We start from the raw sequence: 15,667 nt of genomic DNA on the forward strand, positions 1-15,667 counted from the left end.
TTTCAAAAGATGGAATCATACATTATTGCAAATTGGCTTCCTTCATTTACTAATATGCACTTAAGTTTTCTCCATGTTTTCTCATGGCTGCATAGCTTATTTCTTTTTAGCACAGAAAAATATTCCATTGCCTAGATGTACCTCGATTTATCCATCTACTGATGGACATATTAGTTGCTTCCAAGTTTTGGCAACTATTAATGAAGCCACTATAACATGCATATGCAACTTCTTTTGTAAAGATTAAGTTTTCAGCTTCTTTGGGTACATACCAAGGGGCACAATTGTTGGATCATATGGTAAGACTGTATCTAGTTTTTTAAAAAATTGCCAAACTATCCTCACAAGTGGCTGAATCATTTTGCGTTCTCGCCAACAATGAATGAGAATTCTGTTGCTCTCCACCCTCTCTTCCATTTGGAGTTGTCAGTTTTATGGATTTAGGCCATTCTAATGGGCATGTATTGGTATTTTGTTTTAATTTGCATTTACCCTGATGACATATGGTATGGAGCATCTTCAAATATGCTCATTTGCCAACTGTATGCCTTATTTGGTAAAGTGTCTGTTCAGCTGTGTGACCCATTTTTATTTATCTGTTTATTTATTTGCATTATCTGGATAACATCTTTTTATAAAATATGTCTTTTGCAAATTTTTTCTGCCTTTCTGTGGCTTATCTCTTCATTACCTTCATAGTGTCTTTTGCAGACAAAATAAAAAAAAAACTTTAATGAAGCTTATCAATCTTTTTTTTTTCATGGATCATATCTTTAGTGGTGTAACTAAAAAGTCATTACCAAACCTAAGGTTATCTAGATTTTCTGCTATGCTATTTCTAGGTTTTATGGCTTTGCATTTTATATTTATGTCTGTGAAGCTTTTTATTTTTGTGAAGGATATGAGTCTGTATATAGATTTTTTTAAACATAGACATCCAGTTATTCCAGCACCATTTGTTGCATTAATTTTATTTTTGAAAATAATTCTTTTGTAAATTTTAATGATTTTTTTTTGCTGTGAACTAAGTTATTTTGTTTCTCCAATAATCATTTGTACTGTTTGACCCTTTGTTAATTTAGAATTGGTAATGTTGAAATTAAATTAAAATTGTGGAAGTTTTGTCTTTAGAGGCCAAAAAATGAGACCCTATGTAAATAAAAAATTATGTTCTTAAAAATGACTACTAAATTGGCAGAGTTATTTGCTTCTTCTATTCTTAGCTAGTAATCACATTACTCCCATGTGCCTGATAAGAATAAATATTTTCTCTCAATAATCAGGCAGTTAGGTGACACTGTACTCATTTTAAAAGATGCTGGGGATTTTAACTGGTAAATAGCAGAGGGAAGGAATGGACTTAGGTGCGCTTGACCCTACCTACTTCCTCTGGACATCCCAGTGTCTCCTCTGTGAAGCTGAGTTGGAATATCATGTTCAAACTAAAAGCAAACTGGTCATACTGGCTTTAAAGAAAGAAAACTGACTACGGGTTGCTCTTTTTAACTAGGTAACATTTGTACGCACTTGTGTTGCCACAGTTACCACTCTTACAACTATTGGCTCACTCGTGGTCTCACCAGTTGGCCAGAGAACAATGGCTGTGTCTTTTGTCCCCAAACACCCAGAACTTACCCTAGGACCTTGAGAAATTACAATTATGGTGATAGTTAACACTTATTGAATAGTACTATATCTAGAATCTTGATTTAAATGCTTTGAATGTATGTTTTCCCCTCACACCAACACCAACTACTTATTAGTCCTGTGTTACGGATAGAAAACTTAAGTCTCTGGGAGGTTAAGGTACTTGCCCAAGGTCACACATATGATAAATGAAAGGGTCAAAGTCTGAGCATTGCAGAGACACATGAACTCATTGCATAGTGAATAAATGAATGAAAGAGAGAATGTGTACTGAATTTGGGGGAGGAAAGGAGGCACACAGGATTGAACCACTACGCCATATCTCCTGCCCTTTTTATTTTTTTTTATTTTGAGACAAGAGTTTTGCTAAATTACTGAGGACCTCATTAAGTTGCTGAGGCTGATTTTGAACATGCGGACCTCCTGCCTCAGACTTGGAGTCACTAAATTTCAAGTGTGCACCACCACACCTGTTCTGAATTCTTACTCTGTACTAGGCACCATTCTAGAGTGCTCTACAATCATTGTCGTTCTTCATAACAATTCTATGGTGTGGATGAAATTATTACATCCTTATTCCTCTCAGAGGAGAAAATTGAGCAGAGACCTTAAATAACTTACCCAAAGACACAATATTAGTAAGTGTTGGGACCAGGATTAGAATCGTGCCTTTGTGCTTTGAATACATAAATAACTCACTTAATAAAATAATTTTTAAAATTTGGAACTGAACTAACTACCATACAACTCCTGAAAAAAAGGCACACACCTAAAAAAAATTTTTTCCATAGGAATCATTACTAACTGTGATTAATCCTGACCAATTTCAGAAAATGCCTGACATCATTTTTAAGAAACAATATAAAAAATTGCCAGTGATATCCATTTTTAAATTCTCCAAATTGATGTCCAAATTTCTTAAGATAATATTTTGGTGCAGTATTCCTTCCTGTGGCATTCACCTTTAAAAAAGAATAATATTTAAGATTTTGATTTGGCCATTTTTGAGAAAAGTGATTTGAAAGATTTTAAATTAATTGTATACACAAAAGAAGGTAACATTGGTAGGACAACATCTAGGTGTTTGCGTACTTATTTCTATCATCTATCTTTCACACCCTGCTCAAAAATAATAATAATAATAATAAATAAAAATATTCCTCAACTCCAAATTCTCCTAAAGGAAAAGGAATCAGAAACAACTGGGAATAGTTAAACAAGGAAAAAAAACACAAGTCACAAAATCTTTGTGTTTTTATCAACAAGTCTGAGAGGGCAGTCCTCTGCTTCCCAGCAGGTACCTAAGGTTCAGCAAAAAATTTGCCTCTCTGGGTTTATGAAATATAAAAAATGGCCATCATAAGACCTGAAAATGATGAGACCAGTCCTGAAATGACTGTGTCAACACTTAGAAACTGCAGTAGAAGGCGAATAAAAATGATTCAATTTAGTGTGACAGAAGGTGCTGGCACACAGAGCACAAGCAGCTGTCTCATGGGGAGTCATTCATCATAAGTGGGACATCGATGGTGGCCAGAAGCAGGTGGTCAGGAGATGGGGGCAAAAGGAAGCCTGCGCTGTTTAGGTGACTCCGGAAGAAAGCAAAGGTGGTTACGTTCTCAGTCTGCATCATATTGGCTTTTTCCATGAATATCAAATCTTGCTACTTCAGTTTTTCCCACAATGACCAAGCATCTTCCTTAGTGCTCTGATGCTCTTTGTGGATAATAATTACTCCTGTTAGTGTGCACGCTATGCACTACATCAAGAACCATTCTAATCAGTTGTGTGTTTGTGTGTGTGTGTATCCCCTTATTTAACCCTCAAAATACTCCATGGAGTACGTATTATCACCAATTCTATTTTACACATCTGGAAAAGAAGTCACAGAGAAACTAATTGTCCAAGCTAAAAAAGTAGAAAGAAAAAGTTAAGGATTCAAAGACAGAGAATTGGGCCCTAGTTTCACCCTTTTGGGGAGGGAGTGGGGTACCAGGAATTGAACTCAGGGGCACTCGACCACTGAACCACATCCCCAGCCCTATTTGGTTTTATTTAAAGACAGGATCTCACTGATTTGCCTAGCGCCTCCCTTTTGCTGAGCCTGGCTTTGAACTCCCCATCCTCCTGTCTCAGCCTCTCAGCTGCTGGGATTGCAGTTGTGTGCCACCCTGTGGGGCCTTTGTTCCACCCTCTTAACTTCCATGGCAGTGGTCTGCAAAAAAGCAGGCTGCTGGCCATGTCAGTCTACTGCAGGTTGTCTTAGTGGCCCATTAGCTAACAATCATTTTTAGCCTTTTCTATGAGGGAAACAAATCAAAATAAGAATTATATTTTGTAACACATAGGAATCTTATGAGATTTACATTTTATTGTTCACAAATAAAGTTTTATTGGAACACAGCCAGTCCTATTCATGTATGTGTGGTCCCTGACTGCCTGGGAATATCAGTGGCAGAGCTGAGAGTTATACCTGGTGGTATGTCCTGCATAACCAAAAGTATTGCCAAAAAAGTTTTCCAGTGCCTGGTTTATTAATACTGAGCAAAGAGCTGAGAAGGATACTCCATGCACATGTCAACATGTGACGATCTGCCCTTCCATGCTGTCCCTCAAACCTTCCATTCCACCTACCTCCATCTGCTTCTTGCTCATATCTTTGCTCTTGTGTGAGAAGGTGGCACAGCTCCAAAATGTTGACCCATTACCAATAGGTGAGTTTATTTGCTCGAGAACTATATGGAGAGAGATATGACCTGGTACACCAACAAAGATGGATGAGGACATTCGTGTAAAATCGGATTAGAAACAGAGCCAAGTTTCCAAAGTATATTCATCATAACTTAAAAATATTTGGGCAAGTGTTCAAGGACAGGAGTGGGAAATAAGCATTTGAAATGTCTTTTTAATTAGATCACTCCTTTCAAAGCAGAAGTAAAACTGCAGTGTAGTACCCAGAAAAGGCAGAACTGTCAGTTGATCAGTTGGTGCCTTTGCTGTGGCTCAGCAACTCTCACCTGAGGATGAGAAAATGTGAGTGAGTTCTTGCTAAAGACACTCGTGTGCATAAAACAGCAAAGGGGAAAAGGCATGGGTAATTGGGAAAGCAGTACTTCGGCTTCTCAGATGACCAGATTTCATATATTTTAATAAATAAATTAAAATTCACATTTAATTTAAACATTAGTTTGATAAAAATTCACCTGAATACTTCATGCCTGGCTTTTCTCTCTCGGGAATTGCTATAGCAACAGCACAGGAACAGGATTCAGCATTTCCTTAACCACAGTTAAGTGAGTAGCCAATAAAATATGTGAGCTTACAATGAAAGAACCATAAAATATACATCACTGGACGAGTAGAGCTCTGGTTTTCTCTTGAATTAATATGCATTCCCTAAGAACAGGCAACAAGATGGTAAATATGATTATCTCCAAAGAGAAGCTATTACCCTTTACTCTCATGGGGATACATCTGCATATGTACAGAGATTTAAAGGTACCCAAGAGCTTGGTTCTTTTACATCTTATGAGTTTTTCTTTTCTGTTGCTTTATGCAGCTCAGCCTTCATAGACAATATACTAGCTAGTGGCCTTAAGCCTTCATTGCACAGGAGCTTGGGCCCTTTCCCACAGTGGAAATAAAACACACAATAGAAGTCAAGTAGAGTAGCCCCTGTAGGCTGCCAATGCACACAGACACTGCAGTTTTACAGCCTCCTGAAAAGCCAGGGTGGTTAAGCCAGGGGGTCCAACTTCACAGCCTACGTTTAAAATATAGCTTTGACCATCAAGAGATGAATCCAACTTCCACTTTGTTTCCCCCAGATAATTAGATCGGAGAGATGCTATAGCATGATCTGAGCCAGGTGAACCATAAACATCTTTTCCCTCTGGTTCTCAAGAAGCATCTAAAATATCTTAAAATCAAACATTTAAAACCAGAACTTATCAATTATTTTAATACACTCAACTTTCCTAAAGAGGAAATGGTGGCTCAGAGGGTTAAAGTAAATTTCCCGGGGTCATCCAGCTGATTTGTGGGATATTCCAGTTTTTTTTTTTTACTAGACACTCAAAGCTTTTATTTCCATTACAAAGATCACCACCCACTCACTATCCATCCAGTCTTCCACACATGAAACCATTATTTTTAAAGATGATGCTGGATTGCTATACATTATCTAAACTCTGGTTGCCAAAAGCTAATTTTGCTTGTTGAAATAAGTTAAAAGTATGTGTTTACAAGGAGGAGAAGATATGCTGGTGACTTGTTCCTCCTAGGGGAGGTGCTGAACCCTTGACATCATCTAGACAAGACAGCAAAGCTTAAAGTCACTGCCTAAAGCATCTCCCTTTTGAAAGGCAGTGATTCAATCAATAGAAAGTGTTTCAACCTTTGAAGTACACTAACCCCTTAGGTAAGCCAATTCAGCCAGAATTTATTAAGAATAGGCAGAGTACTGCAGACATTTCCTCTTCCCAGCTGCAGTAGTAATCAATTACAAATACTCAATAGAGTTTAGGAGAAAGCAGCTATATGGCAAGCTTCAACATTTCTTCAGTTATTAAGATGTTGTAGAAAAATATAAAATATTCATTCAAAAGATGTTCTCATTAAGAAACATGGGAGTAAGTGAAAAGATTGGAATAAACCATAGTTCCAGAAACATGACCTGCCCTCCTATCTATCACCACATGACACACACTCTTCCTTCAGCTTGAAATACACCTTTCCTTTTCCTCCTCTCAAGATTCAAATGGAGGTTTAGCTCCTCCACCAGCTTTTCTGATTCTCCAGGCTGAGTTGGTTCTCACGCTATGTACAACTGAAGAACTCATTGCATTTCTGACATTGCTATTGTTGAATTTACAGAGATTTATTATAACTCCTATTCTATATTTGCTTCTCTCTCGCTCATTGCACAATAAATTATTTGCAAAGTTTTTATCTTTGCTTCCCACAAGACTTAGAATATGTAGATGCACAGTAATGTTTATTGTCTAAAAAATATATTGCAAATGTAATAACTGGATATTTTATGGTTGACACATCCTTGCAGTTGACCATTTTGCCTCCCTGAAAGCATGCCCTTGAAGATGTTGATATTGTATTCTTTTGCAAGCACTGACATTCTTCCATTCTTAAATTGACTAAATCATTTGGCTAAAACTCAGAAGTAATCTGAATATTAACACCAGCTGTGCTTGCCAAGATGGCTGAAGGTCTGCAAAGGTCTACAGGGACCTGGGGTGGTGGGAGTTACACCTCTGCCCTCTAACACAACTCAAACTCTGGTCACAACCTGACATGGTGATAGGCATTTTATATTATAACCTTGTACTTCATATCTCCTAGAACCAGGCTTCCAGGTTTGGACCTGGATCCAGAATTTGCCAGTTTTTTTTTTCCTCAAAGAAGTTTTTTAATCCCGGAGATGCCTCATTTACAAATTCAGGTTGGTAACTAGAGCTGTCTCTTAGGATCATTGTGAGAATTAACTGAGTTATCCCACATCAAGATCTTAGAATAGTGCTGAGTACAATTGTCAATATTAATCATTACATTATTACCTATATGCATAAATTAAACTAGAAGTTTATGAAATAAACTTCATACTCTGCAATCCTAAAAGAGTATTTTTCATGAAACTAAATTGATTTCACAAAGGCAACATTGGGTCTTAGCCTCTAGTTTGAAAATAGCTATGCTTAATAATTTCATTCTCTTTTCATATATTTATTTTGATAGAGTTTGATTAAAACCAATTGCTCTGATTTAGAATGGGCAGAATTATACAATTCTAATCCGAAGAACGGGCACACTAGCCTGTCTAACATGTTTCAGGGATTTGTTGAGCAAAAAGTATCTACATTAGCCATTCCCATTATCATTAAGACTTGAGTCTAGTCTTTTCTCTGTCAGTTTTCTGCAACACAAATGAGCTAGCTTCCTATAGATGGCCTCTGCCACTTCTTGAAACTTCAGAGATCTACACTTCAAAACTCAGCAGAATTAGAAAATAGTCTTTTTCCTCTACTCTGTTGCCAATAACTGTCAACATTTACTCAGTACACTCTTTGTGTGGGCATAGTTTTAATAATTTTAACTTATAGTATTTCATTTAATGTTAAAAAAGACCACACAACCATAAGAGATAACTACTACTATTATTCCTATTTTACACATACAGAAATTGAGGCACAGAAGAATTAAGTGACTTATCAAAGCCATATTAAACAGTAAGTGATCTGGGACTAAAGACCAGTCAAGCTGGGTACAATGGTTCACACCTATAATCCCAGCAACTTCAGAGGCTGAGGCAGGAGGATAGTAAGTTCAAAGCCAGCCTCAGCAACTTTGCAAGACCCTCGGCAACTTAGTGATATGCTGTCTCAAAATAAGAAAAAAAAAGGACTAGGGAGGTAGCTCAGTAGTAAAGTGTCCTGGGTTTAATCCCCAATACCCCCCCAAAAATCCACCTCCAAAAAAACCAGTAAATCTGAATCAAAAGCCAAGAGGGTAGCATATGCCTTTGTAATAGAGCCCAAGGTCCAAGAAGGAATAAGCACTGCATGGGTTGTGGAAAAGTACTCCCCAAGACATGTCCTCAGAGAAGACCAGATACCTACAGCTCTTTTCTGAGAAGTTTCCATGTGCAATATCTTCCGAATACCCCAGCTGGTTGCTCAGGGTATTTGCAGAACTCTCTATTGCTCATTGTTTTATCCTAGGTCTGATCTCTGTTGCCCATTACCCTGACCTTGTGAAATACTCTATACCATTCACACAGAATTAGTCACTTCTAGCCCTGTCCTCCCTTAATAATGTGTACATACCTCAATGATAGCAGCTGAGAAGTTGCTTTATAATTGGCAGCATATGTTCATCACCCATGCCAGGCTGCAGACTCCTCAGTGCTTTTCATATTCATATTTCTATTTGTGGAGTCTGGCACAGAGCCTGTCAAATAATTGGCACTTGATAAGGAAGCACTTCAAGTGTGAGCAGATGAACAGGTGAACCTTCATACTGAAGGTGAGAAATCACTCTGTAACGTGGCCTCTTAAGCTATACCCCCCATTTTCTCCTGCCATTTTTTAAAAATATTTTTAGTTGTACATGGACACAATACCTTTATTTTATTGATTTTTTTAAAATTTTTATGTGGTGTTGAGGATAGAACCCATTGCCTCACATGTGTGAGGTAAGTGCTCCACCACTGAGCTACAACTCCAGACCCCACCATTTTTTTTTTTTTCACAGAAGCTTCCCTAGAAGACTGGAGAATTTAAGAGGAAAATATAATAAAATATTTCAAAAATGTTTTGCTTTAAAGGAAATTACTCCCAAGATTTTATAAACTAAAAATCTGCCCTAACATTTTTTTTTTAAATATTGCCAATTGCTAAAGTGTGCTATTTCACATTTTGGCAGATGTTCTTTACCTATTCAAATAAACTACCATTTCCCATCTTGGTCACTCCAACAAGCCCTCATCCCATCTACCTTCTCCAAAGGTGTCTACCACCTGTGGAATTGTCAGAAAGCCTTTCCTCAAGGGGATGGATCCATTCTGCACCCCAGGGCTAGGATGATCTCATCAGTAATACCAATAATCCAGTTAACAGTACCAACCTAAAAATTTAGTGACTGGATTTTTTTCACAACTACTATTTTACTTTTTAAAAAAACCTGACATTAATCTTCTATGCTCTCTTTTCTGTCTTAAGATACTACCTAAGTCAACATGGATAAGAAGAAGGTGGTTTTATTACAATATTATTTGTTGTATGAATATGTGACTGAATCCTTAAATAATTGACTTAAAATGTAATTCATAGATTAGCTTTGATGAGTGATAGATGCATAGCAGGAACTCAATCCAGTACAGGTACGTAATAAAAGCTTAATATATTTACTACTCAACACAGTGAGATTGTGATAAATAAAAGTGGCATTATTAAATTTATTAGAATGTCATTTAACACATCTAAAGTGATATATAAATTATAACATATCTCTTGCTCTATCCAATGAACTTTTTGGTGGTTTGGTTAACACACATCTCTATAGAGACTCTAGTGTCACATCACCAAGAAGACATCAAATTACTTAGTTTCAAAGTGCATGATTCACAAAGTGATAGAAACAAAAAAGAAATATAAAAACCCACAGTTATCTTTGTGTATTCTACATTGTTATCTCATTAATTGATAGAACAAGTGGGCAGAAAAATCAATAGGGATACTGAATACTTAACACTATCCATCATCTTGAACTAATCGATATTTATAGAACACGCCAAGGCAGAACATATGGAAACTTCTCTAAGATAAAACATGTGATAGGACATAAAATAAGTCAATAAATTAAAGAGGATCTAAATCATATAGAGTGTGTTTTCTGTCCACAATTGAATTAAAGTACAAATCAATAACAAAAACATTTCTGGAAAATCTACAAATATATGTAAATTAAATAGCACACTTCTAAAGTCTTAAAAGTGCACTAAAAAGTAGAAAATCTAATGAATTCAATGAAAAATATAACATCAAAATTAATAGAACTCAACTAGACCAATTTTAAGAGGGAAATTTATAATTCTAAAGACTTATACTAAAAACAGAAAGTTTTAAAATCTGGGATCTAAGCATCCAACAAAAGAAATGAATTGAAGCCAAAGAAAGAATGAGAGGAACAATAAAGATCAAATTCATTTGAAATAGAAAGTGAACAGAAAACAATGAAACTAAAATTTGGTGGGTTTTTTTGTGCACATTATTTTAATGAAATAGATCATCCTCTAGCTACATTTATCTAGAAAAAAGGAAAAGTTGCAAAAACTGCTAATAGCAAAGATAAGTAGGAGCATCATTATAGATCCTACAGACATTATAAAGATAAAAGGAAAGCCAGGTAAGGTGATACACGCCCATAATGCTAGCTACTTGAGAGGTTGAGGCAGGCTGAGAGCTAGAAGAGCCTGAATTTGGCAATTTAGCAAGATCCTGTCTCAAAATAAAATTAAAAGGGTGGGATGTGTAGCTCAGAAGTAGAGCTCTTGCCTAGCATACATAAGGCGCTGGGTTCAATTCCAACTAACACACACATGCACTTACACACATGCACATGTGAACACACACAAGATAGATGACTATTATAAAAATTTAATGAAAGTAAAATAAATAACCTTAGGTGAACTGGATAAATTTATTGAAAGATTAAAATATACAAAACTTCTTTTAAAAAAAGACATGAGTAGACCAATATTAATAAAGAAATTAGATTTGTAATTAAAAGCCTTCTTACAAAGAACACAGTGTTCAGATGGTTTCACTGTTTAATTTTATAAAATACTTAAAAAAGTATATCAGTCCAATAAAAATATTTCAAAATCTAGAGGTAGCAGGGAGACTTATCGATTATTTTATCAAGCCTGTATTGCCCTCTTAAAAAAGTACACAAAGGGGGCTGGGGATGTGGCTCAAGCGGTAGCGCGCTCGCCTGGCATGCGTGCGGCCCGGGTTCGATCCTCAGCACCACATACCAACAAAGATGTTGTGTCCGCCGAGAACTAAAAATAAATATTAAAAATTCTCTCTCTCTCTCTCCTCTCTCACTCTCTCTTTAAAAAAAAAAAAAAGTACACAAAGATATTTCAAGAAAAAAAATGTGATTAAAATGAATCATAAACATATATACAAAAATCTTTGGCAAAATATCAGTGAGGGCTGGGGAGGTAGCTTAGTAGTACAGCATAGCATGTGCCTAGTATGTGCTAAAACTCTGGGTTCTACCCCCAGCACTAAAAAACAAACAAACAAACAAAACCAGCATATCTAGTATTATGCGCAAGAATGCATTTGAAACTCAGCCAATGCAATTTAAAACATTAATAGAATTTTTACAAAGAAGAGAATATAATTATATCCATAGATATGACAAACACAAAATTCAATACCCATTCATGACAAAAAAAAAAAAAACTCAAGAAGAAAAAGAATGAAGAATTTCCTTAGATTAAAATGGGGCTTCTGAGTAAAAGTTAGAATATACTTATGGTAAGAGACTAAAGTTTTCCTCTATTACTGGGTTCAAGAGAAGAGTGCACATTCTTACCATTAGTATTGAACACTGTAGAAGAGTTCCTGGTCAGTGTGATGAGACAAGAATAAGTAAATCAAAGGAAGAGATTGGGAAAGAAGTTTAACTGTTCTTATTAACAGACATCATTACCATGCACATAGATTATCCTAAAAATTCTCTTAGAGTACTGGATATGAAGTCAATATATAAAAATAGTACTGTATTTTCATATACTAGCAGTGAAGAATGGGAAGCTAAAATTATACACAGACACATGTACATATAAACATATATGTAATTTAATATCCAAGTGTGAAATATTAGGTAATGTTACAAAATATGTTTAAGACCTGTGCATTAAAATTTATTATTCTTGAGAAAAATCAGAGTACTTCTATCTAAATGGAAAAGGATATTCTTGTAGTGGATCAGAAGAATTAATATTATAAAAATGAGAAAATATTTCCACTAACATTTTACATGTGTATATATTAAAAGTTTTATTAATGGAAGTTTCATAGAAAACAAAACCTGGAAACAATACAAATATACAATGACAAGTGAATGAATAAACAAAATATGATATGTCCATAAATGTATGCAATGGAATATTATGCAGCAATAAAAGGAATAAATTACTGATTCTTGCAACAACTATTGCATGAATATATTTTAAATTAGTTAATTGAAAAAAGTCAAACACATAAGAATATACACTATGTAATTCCACTTGGTGAAACTCTTCAAAGACAAATATAATCTAGAGATGGAAGGCTGAAGAATGGTTACTTAAATACAGAATTGTTCAGGGGACAAAGAACTGACTGGGAAGAAATATAAGAATGCTTTTAAGGTGAGGGAAACTTTCTGTATTTTAATTGTAATAAGACTAGAAAAATTATAAAATTATACACTCAAAAATGAATTATTTTTGCTGTTTGTAACTTGAACTTCATTCAAGTTGCTTTTTTAACAAATTAAAAATATGCATTTATTTGATTCTTGGCATTTTCCTAGAGCTCTGAGAAGCAGTGCATTGTAGGTGTGTGTCTGCATACACAGATATATCTATAACATAATAAAAAATAAGAACCGACGTGATTCTGCAATCTGCATTTGGGGTAAAATTGGGGGTTCATAACCCACTTCAATCTAATGTATGAAGTATGATATGTCAAGAGCTTTGTAAAGTTGTGAACAACCAATTAAAAAAAAGAAAAAATAAATTAAAAAAAATAAAAAATAAGAACAGGAGAGCAATCATTGGTCAAATACTATGTTGATGAGTTTAGTTGAGGGGGAAATGTTAAGGTTTACAGAACTATTCATGTAGGGATAAAAATTTGAATTTCAAGTTTTCAGAAGCCAGAGTAACAAAACATGATCAGCCAGAAAAATTAAGTATACAATAGCTTCATTGTAGTAAATGTCCAAATTACTTGAATTTTTAAAATTAAGCTTAAATAGTATTTCATAAAACATGCAATAAATCAAAGTAATCGAGAGCTCCAAAATCAGACAATTTGACTAAAATTCTACTTTTTTTAAACTTCTGTGTAGGTTGGATTCCCACATGACACTTTAGGGAAACTTTTATAAACAGTGTTAACCCTTCCTGCACACGCTGTTCATCTGCCAGGTAACAAACAGTACATACTGCAGAATGAAAGCAGTTACGTACGTGTGTTGGTTCATTTTCATTTTTAAGTTGAGTTCTGATGTGCTTTGTTTTCATAGAAGATCCTTTTTTCTCCTCAAACATGGACACTAGGCAATATAAAAGTATATACATTAGAGAGATGGTAAAAGTAGCTTGTGTCCAAAGCAGGTATTGACATACAGCATTTTTACCTTTCAGAGTAAATGAGACTTCATGGCTTTTCCAATAAGCAAAAACAAAACTTTATAATCCTATTACATAGAGCATTTTTCATTTGTTGATCAAAAGCTAGCCAATTTTCTCTGGCTAATATCTCAATTTCAGTAAAAATTAATTTTGACATTTTTCCTATTGAGTTTGCCAAATGCCTCCTTCTTCTCCAGGGTCTGTGATAAAGCCTACACCTGAGCAGTGGAAGTTAAGGATCCTTCATCTAGTATCTAGGTGACTCAGCATCAAATCCTGTGTTGACATTGTTTTGGACTTCCAGAACTCAATTCACTGGGATTGAGATTTTGATCATGGTTTCATTGTCTGCTCCACATTCAGCTTTTCTAAAACCTAGAAACTAGCATAGTTCATACAACTTCTCCCAGGCACCCTAGTCTTGTGCCAGTGCTCTCTGTTGCCATAGTTTTCAATGCTGTCATCTTTTGAAATCTCAGCAAATTACTTGCACCCAGTTCATCTGCCAGGTAACAAACAGTACATACTGCAGAATGAGCCCTCTCACATACCACATACCATCAATTTCTCATCTCCAAAACAAATTTAGCTGATTTGACTTATTAGTTTTCAACTTTTATTGTACATACCAAGAATGGGCTTACTTCCTAACCAAGAAGAAAATCTGTGAGATGAAACCAAGTATCTGTGGTGAAATCTCTCCCACTGATTCTGAAATTCAGACAGGGATGAGGAAGCTGAAGATAAAGTAAAGTAAGTGATACAAAAATACAAGGGTCTATGAAAAGATTCAGTGGTAATGTTTTAATGCAATATTTTTTAAAAACAAAATTAATACAGAATAATCCATAGTAAACAAAATATATAAATGTTAAGTAAAGGACCAGTACTTAGAGCCTGTGGCAAAAGGGAAAATTTATAATACCGAGTCTATCTTTATTTAAAATTTTGATGATTTATTCATCATAGACACTTTTACACTAAATTTGATACTTTAAATTTTTTTCAACAAAATATTAATCATCTTGATTACTGAGGTTTTTGACATCCTCCTAAATTTTGTCCTCTCCTTATACTGGTCTGTGTCAATCAAACCAGTGTCTAAGCCAGATGTTTTATTATCAGCAGATTTCCTGATCCTGGGGCTGCTTGAATGTAATTAATATTTTGTTTTCTGAAAATCCCCCACCTGTCAAGCCAAGCCAATCATGATAGTACAAGACAGAGAGTGATAGAAGATCAAGTCAATTGCTTTTGCCCAAAATCCCTGTCTCTTTCTCAGGCTCTGATCCTAGAAAATACACCTATACACAAAATATGGAGGCAGACTAGGCTGATATATGTATTTTTAAAACTTCTCTAAGAGATTCCGATTGATCATTGCTCCCCAAACCCTATCAGAACCACTAAGCTATATCATTAAGTACACTTCTACTCAAAGTGTAGTCCGACAGCATCAAACATCACCTGGGAATTTATAAAAAGTACTTACACTCTAGCTTCATTTTTGATCTACAGAAGCATACAATTGGGGGTAGTGGCAGGTGTCTGGGTTTTAAAAAGCTCTCCAGGTGATTCAAACAGATGCAGACCAAAGTGTGAGAAATGCTGATAGTATGTTATAATTTGGATCTGGAATGTCCCCCAAGGGCTCATGTGTTGAAGGTTTGGTTCCCAATGCAGCAATATTCAGAGGTGGGGCTTTTAGAGAGTAATTGGCTTATAAGGGACCGGATTTCATCAATGGATTAATCCATCAATGGATTCAGAAGTCAACCAGCTATAGGAAGGTGATAGAATGGAAACTTGAGTAGGTGGGGCCTAGTCAGAGGAAGTAGGTCACCAGGGGTGTGCTCTACAAGGGTATATTCTGCTCCTGACCCCTTCCTTTTTGCCCCCTAACCACGATGAGGTAAACAACTTTGCTCTCTCTTGCCCTTTTACCTGGAACCAATGGAGTCAGGAACTGACAATGGACTGAAACCTCTCCCCTGGGGAGGAGTGGTGGTGGAGAAAGGGGATGTCCTGGATGGGCATCCAAAGACATTCTTACAGGGGAGCCTGTGAAATCTGATGTTCTTCTCA

Source organism: Spermophilus citellus, assembly GCF_964194105.1.
Source record: "Spermophilus citellus genome assembly, chromosome: 14".
In the NCBI taxonomy this organism is placed as follows: Eukaryota; Metazoa; Chordata; class Mammalia; order Rodentia; family Sciuridae; genus Spermophilus; species Spermophilus citellus.